Source organism: Mycteria americana (assembly GCF_035582795.1).
Source record: "Mycteria americana isolate JAX WOST 10 ecotype Jacksonville Zoo and Gardens chromosome Z unlocalized genomic scaffold, USCA_MyAme_1.0 Scaffold_18, whole genome shotgun sequence".
Lineage (NCBI taxonomy): Eukaryota > Metazoa > Chordata > Aves > Ciconiiformes > Ciconiidae > Mycteria > Mycteria americana.
Genome location: NW_027445436.1, coordinates 3925661 through 3939747, shown reverse-complemented (window position 1 = coordinate 3939747; position 14087 = coordinate 3925661). Strand labels below are relative to the sequence as shown.

Here is a 14087-nt window from a genome sequence, read left to right as displayed (position 1 = left end):
AAATCAGGGGTCAAAGCTAAGTTCATACAGTGTTTTTGCTTTCCTATTATTGGTAATAAATGAAGATAATATGAATTCAAACAGCAAACTACTAGAAGATCCATTTAAAGATCAGTTACAACTACTGGATTGCCATTTCCAAGCCAAGTCCTCCTACATTCATTTAGTAAGGTCAGGTTGCTTTTTTTTAAATGTACAATAGAGACTTCATTAAAAGCTAAATTCAGGTGCATCACAGGATTTTATTTTACTATTCAAAATACTGATATCCTCATTAAAATGAGATTAGTGATGTGCTTTACTTGCCAAGTTGTTTAGCTATCTAATTTCAGTCCATTCATTCATTACTCATTCAGTTATTGTCATACAAGCTACTAGAAATACACTGTGAAAACATGGTAGTTTGAAACAGAAGAGAGACATTGCTTTCTACTGTCCAAATTAAATTGGGACAACTCAAAGAAGAATAGTGAGGCCTCAGTTTCAGATGGGGTGAGAGAGTTTCCTGGAATTCATTAATTTCTACCATATAATGCTATGAAAAATTCTATAGCATAGTGGTGAAAAAGTAACTTGCATGCTATACTAAGCCAATTGTATGCTCTCACATGCCAGTCATGATACTTCATAACAACTTGCTATCATAAAGTATTTCAAAAAGCACGTATAACACCTGCATGAATAATTCTATTGTTACTGAGCTGCCCAAAACAAACAGGACAAGTTAACTAATATAAAACAATCCAAACTATTTTGGTTTTACTCAAAGTAAGAATTTTCAGAGTCTAGCCAAAATAAAGTTAGCCAGATCTAGTTTTTCCCCACTTGATCATTATAGGATTAAAAAAAAAAGTTTTATTTAGTATTGATATAATCATGGAAGGACAAATCCCTCACCCAAAAGATTAAGTAGATATAAGAAGGCTCCAGAAGTAATCAAGAAGTCTTTATAAAAGTATATACACATGCATATGTACATATATAAAAATCTTTTGAAAGCATCCACAAGGTACTGTAAGTGCAAGATACAGGTGTTCACTTGGACTAACAGCTATTAGTTTAGTACTAACCAAAACAGTATCTAAAGTTTTGTGCACATGGTAGCACATCACATCCTTGAGGGTGTTAGTTTGATATTCTAAGGAAACTTTATCTTAGTTACTTGACAAGCATTGTGTAACAGATATCTAGGTATCAAAACTTCACATGTGCATGTATTTCATTACATTTGCTAAGACACATTCTTATGCTCCATAGTGTTTGCTACTGCACTGTTTAGAAATAAAAAAAATTCATCATCATCTATGCCACCATTTGGATTTCCTGAGTTTAGTTCGTGTGTCCCCCCCATTATACCACTAAGTATAAATACTTTTAACCAAATAACCCATTTATATTTTGGAACCTAAAACATCCAAGGAGAGCAAGTACTTGTAATTGCAAAGTCCTTTTCATTGAGCAGAAATATTCTATAAATAGCCATCACAACAAGGAAGTTGAAGCTGAAGCATTACAACCACCTCATGACATTCACTTTAACAAGACTAGTATTTCTTGAGTGCTTAGGATGGGATGAAACCATTTGGCATACAATTTTTGTCAAACAGTTTAAAAATAAGATTACAGCATCTGAAGACAATAGAAGAAAACGTTGTTTCCTTGTCATTTCAATTAGTGACAATCTTAATCAACCCTTGCAGTAGTCCTAACTTACCAAAGCATTATTTCTAGTAGTGATATCAATTCAGACATAACCTCCTGAAGCAAAGCTTTCAAATATGTGCTTCTCCACTGGTACACAGAAGTCTTCTCTTGTTGATTAGTAGTTGGTAGAGCCAACACATGAAATCAACATTTCCACAGAAATTTTATTTTTAGGAAAGTTAAAAGTTTTTGTCACAGTTTTACAAGCCACTACTATCATAGAGATCATAATTATTATTGGGGGCAGGAGGACAACAAACAAGTCAGTTATGTAGTTTAGTACACTTGCATCTTCACTCCTCCCTTCCCCTGTAGCTCCACAATGAAACTAACTTTTATAGAATTCTGAATTTTTTTGCTTTACATTCAATCACTTCTGAAGCTATAAATGGCACTTGAGGCAAGAATTACTTCAGAAACTGAGGGTGTAGTCAGACACACTTGTACAGATCCACCCCTCATTACAAGAGGTTAGAGAGAAAACATAACAGAAGAAATAACCCCTACTAACAGAGAGGTGTAAAGTCAAAGACTAATCTAACAGTTACAGAAAGGTTTTGCAGGTCTTTAAATATAAATATCTTTTCACAGAAGAAAGAAGCTAGTTTGTGTGCCTTACTACTATTGCCTTTGTATTCCAGCAATATCTTAGCTATCAAGTATATACAAACTTTTGGTCCGATTTTAAAGTATAAAAGCATCAAATAAAGTCAACTCGCGTTTTACAGCTAAAAAGCTAGCAATAACTTTATTATTTAACACCTACAAGATCAGACTCCTACTGCGTGAGGGACAGTGCCCACAGAAGAGAACCCCTATCCCAGAGCAGTGACAATCTAGCCAGACCGCAGAAAAACAGAAGGCAAGGGACAGGAGCAGGCGGCTTCAGGAAGCAGCACACACGTCTTTGCCAGACCGATGCCTAGTTCAAACCCATCCTTCCCCCGTCCTGCCTCGCAGTTCAGCATCCCCAAGGCTGCTACCGCGGAGATGAGCTCGCTCACCCATTTTCTGAAGGGGCCATTAGGCGAAGAACTACTATGCTGTCAGCCAGTGTACCCGGGAGGGACAATCATAGTCCGAAGCGACACCCGGCCGAAGCGGAGACAGGGCCTAGGGTGGGGGGAAGAGGAAGGGGGCTGCCACTGGAGGGTACCGCCCAGGAAAAGGAAGGGGGAAGGAATGCTGCCCAGGGAAGCGGGCGGTGTCCATCAGGGGCCAGCTCTTCCTCCGACGGGCACTCACCTGCCTGCCGCGCTCTCCCCACCCAGTAGCTGCAGCAACTGCAGCAGCAGCAACGCCGCCGCCACAATTCCTCCGACTCCTCCCACCGCCACGGACCCACAAAGCCAAAGGCGGCGCCCCTCAGGGCAGCGTGAAATAGCAGTCGAGGGGCCCAGGCGCGCATAAGGAGCAGGGGCCTAGCAGCCACCCCTCTTTCTCATCGGTGAGGGCCGGTCCCTGACCCGTCTCCCCAGCTCCTCATCCCTCCAGCAGGCTCCAGACAGCCCCAACTGCCTCACCAGCTTCTACATGGGCTCAACCCCTACCTGACAGTAGCATCCCTCAGAAACACCCGAGCCAGGACCCACAATCCCAACGCCTCAAACACACTCCCTCACTCACTTCCTCGGACTAATGTCCCCACCACCATCTTGCCCACGGTGCGCACGCAGGCGCAACCGAGAAAACCCTGGCTTCTGCAGCGGAGGCGCGCATGCGCGAGGGCCTTAATTCCTCTGCTCCCTTCTCTTGGCACACACCTGCTGCAAGGGGTGGGCCGCAGCGGAAGTGGGTGTGGCAGGGTGACTGTTATCCGTCACTAACTGCTTTCGCGGCTTCTGGCTGTGGCGTGGGGTTGGAGCAGGTGCTGAGTGCGGCAAGCTCCTTTTCTCACAGGGAGATCTGAAGGTACGCATTGCTGCGCTGTGCTGGCAGGGCAAAGCTGCCAGATGGCGAGAGCTCTAAGCAGTAATCAAATAGGAACAGCATGTACTGGGTCTGGCTGGGATGGAGTTAACTTTCTTCATAGCAGTCTGTATGGTGCTGTGTTTTGGATTTGTGGCTAAAACAGTGTTGATAATGCACCAGTGTTTTAGCTATTACTGAATAGTCCTTGCACAGCGTCAAAGCTTTCTCTGTTTCTCACTTTACCCACCCCACTCCCCTGCCCCCAGCGAGTGGGCTGGGGGTGGGCAAGAGGTTAGGAGGGGACACAGCTGTGACAGCTCACCTGAATTGGCCAAAGGGATATTCCATACCAATAACCTCAAGCTCAATTAAAAAAAAAAAACCCACACAACCCCCCCCCCCCCCCAAAGAAACCACAACAGCAACAAAACAATGGCGGGGGGGGTGGGGTGTTGTATTCTATGGTAGCTGTTGGTCAGAGACTGTCTGGGCATCAGCCTGCTTGTGGGAGGTTGTGAGTGATTGCCTTCCGATTCTCTCCCCATGAAAGACAAGATGCTAACTGCAATATGACTTGCTTAGTCTCAGGTCATGTTCATTCTTCTATGAGCTTTTACCTCGGGGTCAATATGACCCAAAGACGCAACCTAAGCCAGCTCTTGCCAGCTAAGAACACCCCATACCAACGACAAAATGATAGAAGATTAACCCTTCAGTGGAACCAGGCATATAACCACAGCCATAACTGCAATCGACCAGGATAAACCCCCCCACACCTGCATGGGACATCGGTTTAGAACAATGAGGATTAACACATCACTGACCACAACCTGCGTGGGACAAGCATGTACTGATCCTGCATGGGACAAGTACATACTGATTACGCGAGCAATAGTAACTGATTAGCCCACCCCTTAACATGAGTAACTTGATTGGTCTACACAACTGTATTGTAACATATATAAACTCTGCTTTCCTCTGTATCGGGGTCCCCCATGCATTAGGCTGGGGCACCAATACGCGCATAGCTAAAATATAAAAGAATAAATTCCTGTGGTAATTCTATGCTAAATGTCCTTGCCTCTCTCCTCGGACAGTGAAGAACTGACTTTTACACCCCCATCCTGCTGCAGGAATGAGTAGCTGGTGGGTGCTTAGTTGCTGGCCAGGATCAACCCACCATGCAGCAAAACATAAGTAATCCCCGAAGGGTTGCCTGACTTGGTTAGGGAGAATGAAGTACTGTAAGGTGGAGGACAGATAGGCTACAAAAAGCCAATTCGCTCTGGCAGAAAGAGATGTGTACACACATGCAATGACGTATGGAAGCTGAAGGGTGCCTAAATTGAGATTTACCATAGTGTATCCCCTCTCTCCACATATTGGAACCCTCCTCCAGCAGTCAGTCCAGCAGGTCAGTGAGAAGAGAGGAATGGAGCAATACTTTTCAGTGCTTGCATGCTTATACTCCAGTACATATGGTAATAATTATATCCATATTAAGCCTTAATATCTGTGAAATTCAAATAAATATGGCAGATAATACAGTTTGCTGTTTGGATAGGACATGGTTTTGGACACCCTGGGTAAGATTCATTTCGGGCATCTGAAGTCACATCAAAGATACCCCATGGGGTAATTCATCTAACTTATTTTAGACATTTAAGATAAATTACCCTCTAGAGTTACCTGTTTTTTTCCACTAATTATAAAGGGAGTCTAGATGGACCAACTTAGACTTAAATGTCTAATTTTTAATTGAAAACATATGAATCATCTCATATGTCAGTACATAATACAATACAATAATGCAAGAAATTAATGCAAATAATAAAAGTCAAAAACATTTAGCAAGCTATCCAAGTATCTACACAAGTAGATGATCTTGTGTAAAGGACATAACTTTTGTAATTTGAAATTTTGACATTTCTGGTTGTTACTATCATCAGTGTACTCTCAGTTGTGTGATTTTTATCTGAGATGCTGCTACTGTTTCCTTGGAAAAAAAGCTCTGGTGCCTGAATTACCAGATCTAAGCCAGATATAACTCCATTTAAACTAATGTGTCAGTATCAGTGAGGTCAAATGGCTACACCCATGGTCATCTCTACACTAGGTATTCATTCTTTCTGAAAGTCTATCATCATTAGTCCACTGGTAGTAACAGTATTTACAGTGCTGATGTAAACTTCCAGATAACCATAGTCTCTCTAAGCAGTATTGTTGTGGTTTAACCCCAGCCAGCAACTAAGCACCACACAGCCACTCACTCACTCCCCCCCAGCAGGATGGATGGAGAGAAAACTCGTGGGTTGAGATAAAAACAGTTTAATAATTGGAAAAAAACAATAATAAACTGTAAGGAAAAGGAAAATAACAGAGAGAGAGAAATAAAACCCAAGGAAGACAAGTGATGCAAATGAAAAAAATTGCTCACCACCAACTGACCGATGCCCAGCCAGTCCCCAAGCAGCGGCCCCCCCCCGCCAACCTCCCCCCTGCTTTTATTGCTGAGCATGACATCATATGGTATGGAATATCCCTTTGGTCAGTTGGGGTCAGCTGTCCCAGCTGTGTCCCCTCCCAACTTCTTGTGCACCCCCAGCCTACTCGCTGGTGGGGTGGTGTGAGAGGCAGAAAAGTAAGCACTGCTCAGCAATAACGAAAACATCCCTGTATTACCAACACTGTTTTCAGCACAAATCCAAAACATAGCCCCATACTAGCTACTATGAAGAAAATTAACTCTATCCCAGCCAAAACCAGCACAATCCCTGACTGCTTTCCCCTGGGCAGCTCTCAGGAGCAATATGATGGTTCCTTTAAGATGAAAAGGCGCTCTGGCTAACAGCCTGGATTGCATTCCTGAGGTGAATACCTCTGAGTCCTGGCTAGTGAAGGCATCGTTTTAAACAACCCGTTGAATAGCCAATTCTCTCAAATACTGCTCCCCTCCCCCATCTCTAAACCTCCATGTCACAGTTCTGTCATTCCAACCGGGGGGGTGTGGGGGGGGTGTGGGGGGTGGTGCTGTAGCTTTACTGTCACCGAAATCGGGAATCAAACTCCTTAACACCAATGTAGCATTAAGAAGCAGGCATTCTTTATTACAGCGCCGGATGCACGGGGGATCGTTCCACCTAGCATGCATACCGCAGGTTACATCAACCAAAGCTTATATTGTCCAATTACATACATATGCATCAAATTTCCCAGAATGATCATGCATAGTCATTCTATTTCCCAGAACTAATTATCATATTTGCATGGTCATTACGCATGCGTCCTTGAACTCTGAGGGGCTTCTGTGGGGGTCTCTGGTGGTCCTTGGTGGTCGTACAGGTGTGTCCTTTAGTTGACCCCTTCTTATGGGCATGCGCAATCCTACCTTGCTTATGAAACTTGCTTCCATTCTTCATGGTGCATGGCCCCTAACAATGATTTGGCACCCTTACTCCTATTCTAACACAAACCAATTATTCTAACCACCCTCGACTCACTGTCAAGATGGGCTGGGGCTGTACTGGGAACATAGCAGCATGTCCGTACTACTCGTCCTATTGTCTTTGGGCATAGTAGCATTTCCATAGCCCTAGATGTACAAACACAACATTAAAGCATTGTCTACCCCGCTCCTGTCTCTATGTTGCTTAGTTACAAAAGAATGAACTAATCATTTTGGTTACATCTGGTTACATTTCCCCCCTTTGGAAGTTTTGAAATAATCATCTTTTCAATACTTCCACTCTTAATCTTTCATATCTCAACATAAGCAGGTGGCTTCTCTCCCGGCATCAGTGTATGATGCTTCATCACTGATTTTAAAAATTGCTACAGAGTTCCTAGACATCACCTGTGTCAACATTTTCTTTAAACATTGATAAACCAAACAAATCACCAAAACAACTGTAATCAAAATGATTAGTGTCTCTAACAACTCAGTTATCCATCCTTTAAGAGGAAACCCAAAATGTCCCAAAATTTGGCCTAACCAATTTGTTTGCATTTTGCTTCTTAAACCTTGAGTCTGCTGTGCCACCCTCTTCATATCATCTATTTGTTCATTCAAAGCAGCTGTAACATTTGGGATGTGAACACAGCAATCTTGATTTCTGTAAATCCACAATTATCGCTTCAATTCCCCCATGTGTTTCTCTCTGTTTTTCCTCTGCTATTTTTATCATTATTTGTGGGGTAACTATGACTTGTCGGGTGGATGTTACCCACCATCCATCCTCATTTTCTACTGCTCTCAACTGTTCTGCCAATAATCTATCCAATTTACCATAATTTGGTTTCGGGGTTGGACGTTTTACCTGTTTTACTGGTACCAGGGCAAGGATGCTTTGCTCCGCTGCCTCTCTAGCAGTTTTATCAGCCAATCGGTTGCCCACATTTACCATGGTTTGTCCAAATTGATGTGCTTTACAATGCATTACCGCTACTTCCTTGGGCTGCTGGATGTCCTGGAGGAGTTGGAGAATTTTTTCCTTATATTTAATGGGCGATCCTTGAGCTGACAACAGTCCTCTTTCCTTCCAGATAGCTCTATGTGTGTGAATCTGCTGTCTGTGCTGATGTATTCACAGGGAGAGCTTCAGCTTTCATCACTTGGGTGGTGGTAACCACTGCATACCCCGCCATTCATTTTCCATCTCGGACAAAGCTGCTTCCATCCGTAAACAGCTCCAAATCAGGATTAGGCAACGGTTCGTCCTTCAGGTCCTGTGTGCTAGAATATACCTGTTCAATAGTTTGCAAACAATCATGGTGTAAAGACTCACCCATTTCCAAGCTCAAAAACATTGCTGGGTTCACTGCTGTTGTAGTTTTAAGCTCCACATCATCCTGTTCCAAGAGAGTGACCTGGTATTTGAGCATGCAGCTCGGGGACAGCCAATGCCCCCCTTTTTGCTCCAAGACAGAAATTACCATATGTGGGACATAAACTGTAATTCTGGTTAATTTCCTTGCTTCTTGGATTAAGAGTACAGTTGCTGCCACAGCTCGCAAGCATCCAGGCCAACCCTTGCTGACATTATCCAATTGCTTAGAAAAATACCCAACGGCCCATTTCCAAGTTCCTAATTTTTGAGTCAACACACCCAAAGCAAGATGTTATCGCTCATGTACAAACATTCAAAAGGCTTTGCTAAATCTGGGAGTCCTAACGCAGGTGCGGACATCAAAGCCTTCTTCAGATTTTTAAAAGCTGTCCGACACTCAGGTGTCCACAACAGGTGATTCTCCTGGGATCCTTTCAAAGCTGCATAATTGAGGATCCACAGTCGACACCACCCGGCCATACCCAAAAATGTCCGCAATTCCCCTATTGTTCTGGGTTCTGGAACTTGACAAATTGCTTCCTTTCTGCCTGCTCCCAATCTTCTTTGTCCTTGTGAAATTTCAAAGCCTAAATATATCACAGTCTCTTTCCCAATCTGGGCCTTGCTTTTTGATACTTGGTATCCTGCTTGTCCCAAAAAATTCAACAAGCTGATGGTCACTTGTAAACAGTCCTCTCGAGTCTCTGCTGCTATCAAGATGTCATCTACATACTGCAATATTATTCCTTCTGAATTTTCTTTCTTCCGCACTTCCAATTCCTTTGTCAACTGATTGCCAAATATTGTAGGACTATTTTTGAACCCTTGAGGTAGCACCGTCCAGGTGAGTTGTATCTTGCGTCCAGCGGTGGGGCTTTCCCATTCAAAGGCAAATATTGCCTGGCTATCTTTGTCTAGAGGTATGCAGAAGAAAGCATCCTTGAGATCAAGTACAGTAGACCACTTATGTTTTTCTTTTAAGGATGTCAGCAAGGTATATGGGTTAGCTACTACTGGGTGAATGTCTTGAACAATCTGATTTACGGCTCTTAAATCTTGAACTAACCTATATTCCTTGCTATTCTGCTTTTTCACTGGAAATATGGGGGTGTTATATTCTGATTCACACTCTATCAATAATCCATAATTCAAAAATTTCGTTATTAATTCTTCCAACCCCTTTCTAGCTTCCCACTTAATAGGATACTGTTTTTGTCTTACTGGTTTAGTTCCAGGTTTTAGAACAACTTTTACTGGTTCCACCAATTTAGACCGACCTGGAATTCCACTAGCCCATACCAAGGGAGTTACTGCATCCTCCACTTCTGCAGGAATTTCTTCCTTCGGTCTTGGTGTCTTCTGTAACATAAAAATTCTCGCTTCCACAGTTTTTGATTCAGGTATTAACAGCTGAGTCTCCCCATTTTTAAAAATTATTTTTGCATTCATTTTACTCAATATATCTCTTCCTAACAAAGATGATGGACATTCTGGCATATACAAAAATTGATGTTACCCATTGTTTTCCCAATTTGAATTTCAAAGGTTGTAAAAACGGCCAATTTTCCTTCCGCCCTGTTGCCCCAACAACACTTATAGTTTTATGACTAAACCCCCGTTTGCATATATTTAATACTGAATATGTTGCCCCTATATAAACTAAAAATTCTACTTCATCATTCCCCAGCTTTAATGTAACCAGGTGTTCAGCTGGGGTTGACTCCCCTGATCTCCTTCAGTCCTCATCATTCAGAGTCATCAACTTAATTGCCTGTAGCGAAAGATCCAATTCTCTCACTTGGAGACATTCCCTTTTCCAATGCCCCCTCTCCTTACAGACAGCACACTGATCTTCTGCCAGCCGGGAAGGTCTAAACGGAGGTGCTGCTCCTCCTGGTGGTCCTCCTCTTCCCCTACCTATCCCTATTTTCCCTCCTCCTCCTTTCCACATTTCAAACACCTTTTCCCAATGCTACAGGCAGAGCAACATCATCTTAAACTCTTATTCCTTCCCTGTTTTTTTCCAAAGTCAATACCATAGAATCTTGCAGGATAATCCCACACTGTTTTTGCCACTCCGGATGATTTCTCAAAGCGAAAAATAAATACCTCATAAGGTATTTTATCCCATTTACCCTCCTGCCTACAAAACAGCATTAATTGCAAGATGGTATTATATCGCAATGTACCATTCTTTGGCCATCTTTCCCCACTATCCAAAGTATACAATGGCCACCAATGATTACAATATTCAATCAATTGTTTCCGAGTTAGTGGATCTTCTCCTAGATTTTTCCAATGCCTTAATATACAGCCTAGAGGGGATGTTCTCAGGATCCCCCCTTCCAGCGATTGCTGACTTCCCATTATAAAATAATACAACACAAAAACATAGAGACTATATCCGAACACACAGCAAATTCGTAGCTCCAATATCCAGACCAAAATTCAGAAACCAATACGACAACGCAAAACCATAAAAACTATATCCAAACGCACAACAAATCCATAGTTCCGATATCCAAGCCAAAATTCAAAGACCAGTAGCCAGTTGGGGACTCTAACCCCTTTGGGGACACTAACCCCGACCTTTAGCCAGAGCTCCACAGACTTTCGCCTAGCAGAGATTAGCTACCTTAGGTACCTTTTTAGCGCAGCCCTGCGTAGCTTTCACTGTGCCTTACAGGCAGGCAACCAACCCTTGTTACTGGTATACTCAGAAAGAATGCCTTATTAACTTGTTCCAGGGGATCTTGCTCAGAATTCTTCGGTCCAGGGATCGGAGGTTCTCCCCGAGAATCCCTCGGTGCCAGCTGGAGGTCCTGCGATCCCTCAGATCCGTCGAAATTCAGAAGCAGGGTCCCATCTGGGTCACCAAAACTGTCACCGAAATCGGGAATCAAACTCCTTAACACCAATGTAGCATTAAGAAGCAGGCATTCTTTATTACAGCGCCGGATGCACGGGGGATCGTTCCACCTAGCATGCATACCGCAGGTTACATCAACCAAAGCTTATATTGTCCAATTACATACATATGCATCAAATTTCCCAGAATGATCATGCATAGTCATTCTATTTCCCAGAACTAATTATCATATTTGCATGGTCATTACGCATGCGTCCTTGAACTCCGAGGGGCTTCCGTGGGGGTCTCTGGTGGTCCTTGGTGGTCGTACAGGTGTGTCCTTTAGTTGACCCCTTCTTATGGGCATGCGCAATCCCACCTTGCTTATGTAACTTGCTTCCATTCTTCATGGTGCATGGTCCCTAACAATGATTTGGCACCCTTACTCCTATTCTAACACAAACCAATTATTCTAACTACCCCTTGACTCACTGTCAAGATGAGCTGGGGCTGTACTGGGAGCATAGCAGCATGACTGTACTACTCCTCGTCCTATTGTCTTTGGGCATAGTAGCATATCCATAGCCATAGATGTACAAACACAACATTAAAGCATTGTCTACCCCGCTCCTGTCTCTATGTTGCTTAGTTATAAAAGAATAAACTAATCACTTCAATTACATCTGCTTACATTACCATTCCCAAAGAGAATAAATCACATTTCCATTTGCCTGGGCCCCTTTTAAGCATTGTGTCACCATTGTGTTACCACAAACCTTTTTTTTTTTTTTTTTAAATAAAATAGAAAAGTATAGAAGTTGTTAGTAGCTAAGAAAGAATCATAGTTACGAGTGGAAATTAGTATATGGGAATTGTAGAATCTTCAAGGTAATAGATAATGCCTAAGTCAGATTAAGGGGGTACTGGCACTGCATACTTTACTGACAAGCATATGTTTCACTAACTAGCATCTCCTCAACGAATGCAAAGCTGTAACACTTCAAGGACTAATAACAGGAACATCCTCCTACAGGGAAGGTCGTAAAGATAAAGGGTTTCATGGTTTCACCACAACCATGAAAACGACGGGAGTCACAGTAACTAGGGGAAAGGTAAAGACGGCAGGGGGAGATCGCGACCACCAACCCAATTGAGGGATGAAAGGACTACCCCCCCCACTCCTTGTGAGCATGCGCAGTGAATTAAAATCACACTGGCTTTAAATCGAAGCGGAGAAAATACAGACCAATGGAAGAAGAGGATACTTAGTCAGTCTAATGATTATGTATTAGATAGGCGTGGTATGTTAACTTTCATGTATAAATGTTGAAGAGAATTACAGTAGGTGGGCTTGATTTGTGGAAATATTCCACCTTGCAGCCTGTGCAGAATAAAACAACGTCTCCTCTCTAAACATATTCTGTGTGTTTTGGGAGTTATTTTATAAAATAGGTAACAATTGGATATGGAGAAATTGCTTCCCAGATGCATCATTTCTTGGGGGCTCAGTTGTACACTGTCCCCTCCTTGGTCTCACACTTGCAGTAACCACTGTCCTAATCTCTCTCCCAGCTTTTGCTCATACAAGTCTGCCACACTCTGTCTGAGTGTAATCTTGCACTGATATTGTATGCTGTGGTGCCCCAGCGGGTCCTTTTGCTTTGTTAATAACTAAAGGGCACACAGGGACTGGTCTACCACTTTTGTCCTCGGACCCTTCAGTCTGTTCCTTGGTAGAGGAATCCCTGCTTCTTCTGTCCCCATAATCACGGGGGTAATTGACTGCTCGACCCCTATGCCCCCATTGTCCAGTGTGGGCCCTCTGTCCCTTCTCCTTTGCTTTTGCTTTCTTATACAAATTCTACAAATAAGGAGTTGGTTTGCCATCTATCTGCTCCCCAGGCACTCCTGCCTGTATTAGTGCCAGAAACACCTCTTTCTGAGTAACCTTTCCCTTGAGTTGTTGCATTTGAAATGCTTCAGGCTCCGTCTCCTCTTTTTCACTCTGATAATCACCAAGTTGTCCTAGTGATAGAATAACATCCCCCACTGGTTTTCCTGCAGCAGCCCCTAGCAAGGAAATTATTGTCCCTTTCAAGGCAAATGGGGCACCCTCCAATATTTGGGTGTTCATGACGGGTGTAAAAGTTTCCATATCAGGACCTAAAGTTATGTGAATACATGCCTGGTCGTGCAGCCAGTTCCCGTAAATACTGACCAGCCTCAGCTATACTTTTCCAGGATGCTGATTTATCATCCCAGTCAGTAGGCAAGGGATACTCTACTTTTAAAGCTCCTGCAGGGAGTGGGATACATTACCCTGTGCTCCTCTTAGCCACTGGGTAATCATATGCTTTTGTGAGATGACACCCAAACACCTTAATTCTTTAGGATTTAAAAGTACAGTATTTCCTCCAAAGTCCCATACTCACAAGAGCCAGTGTGTCAGCCGTTCTCCTGGCTTTTGCTGGTATGCTTTTGCTAAATCTTGCAACTCAGGCTGTGTAAAATTGCACACCCAGACTGTGTGCTAGGATGCCCCCGGGAGCCCCTTTGCTTTGTGAATCGCTAATGGCCAGACAGAAATACTGTTGCTGCACTCATCCTCTGACCCCTCTGTCCACTCATCCTTACCAGAGAACCAAGGGTCCTTGTCCCACCCTTCATCCTTCTGGCAAATAGCTCGTACCTCAGTGGTGCCCTTCCCAGACTGCTCCGTGCACCCCCCCTGCACTGCAGGTGTCTGCACCTGTGCTCACTGCCCAGGGTCCGCCAAGTGGAGCTGCACCTGCAGCGCT

At 43.3% G+C, this 14087-nt stretch overlaps 1 protein-coding gene across 8 annotated transcripts in view; it reads right to left on the bottom strand.

The window, feature by feature from the left end:
- Nucleotides 1–14087, bottom strand: part of LOC142402959 (adenomatous polyposis coli protein-like) — a 185389-nt gene that overhangs the window by 129370 nt on the left and 41932 nt on the right. The window contains exons 1-2 of one of the 8 annotated variants that reach the window (XM_075488948.1): nucleotides 2950–3321; nucleotides 2709–2817 (exon numbers count right to left, since the gene is read on the bottom strand). The exons of 4 other annotated variants lie outside the window; for them this stretch is intronic. The gene's annotated coding sequence lies outside the window, so the exon portion shown is untranslated. 3 more of the 8 variants (XM_075488950.1, XM_075488947.1, XM_075488951.1) reach the window with 3 other exon arrangements.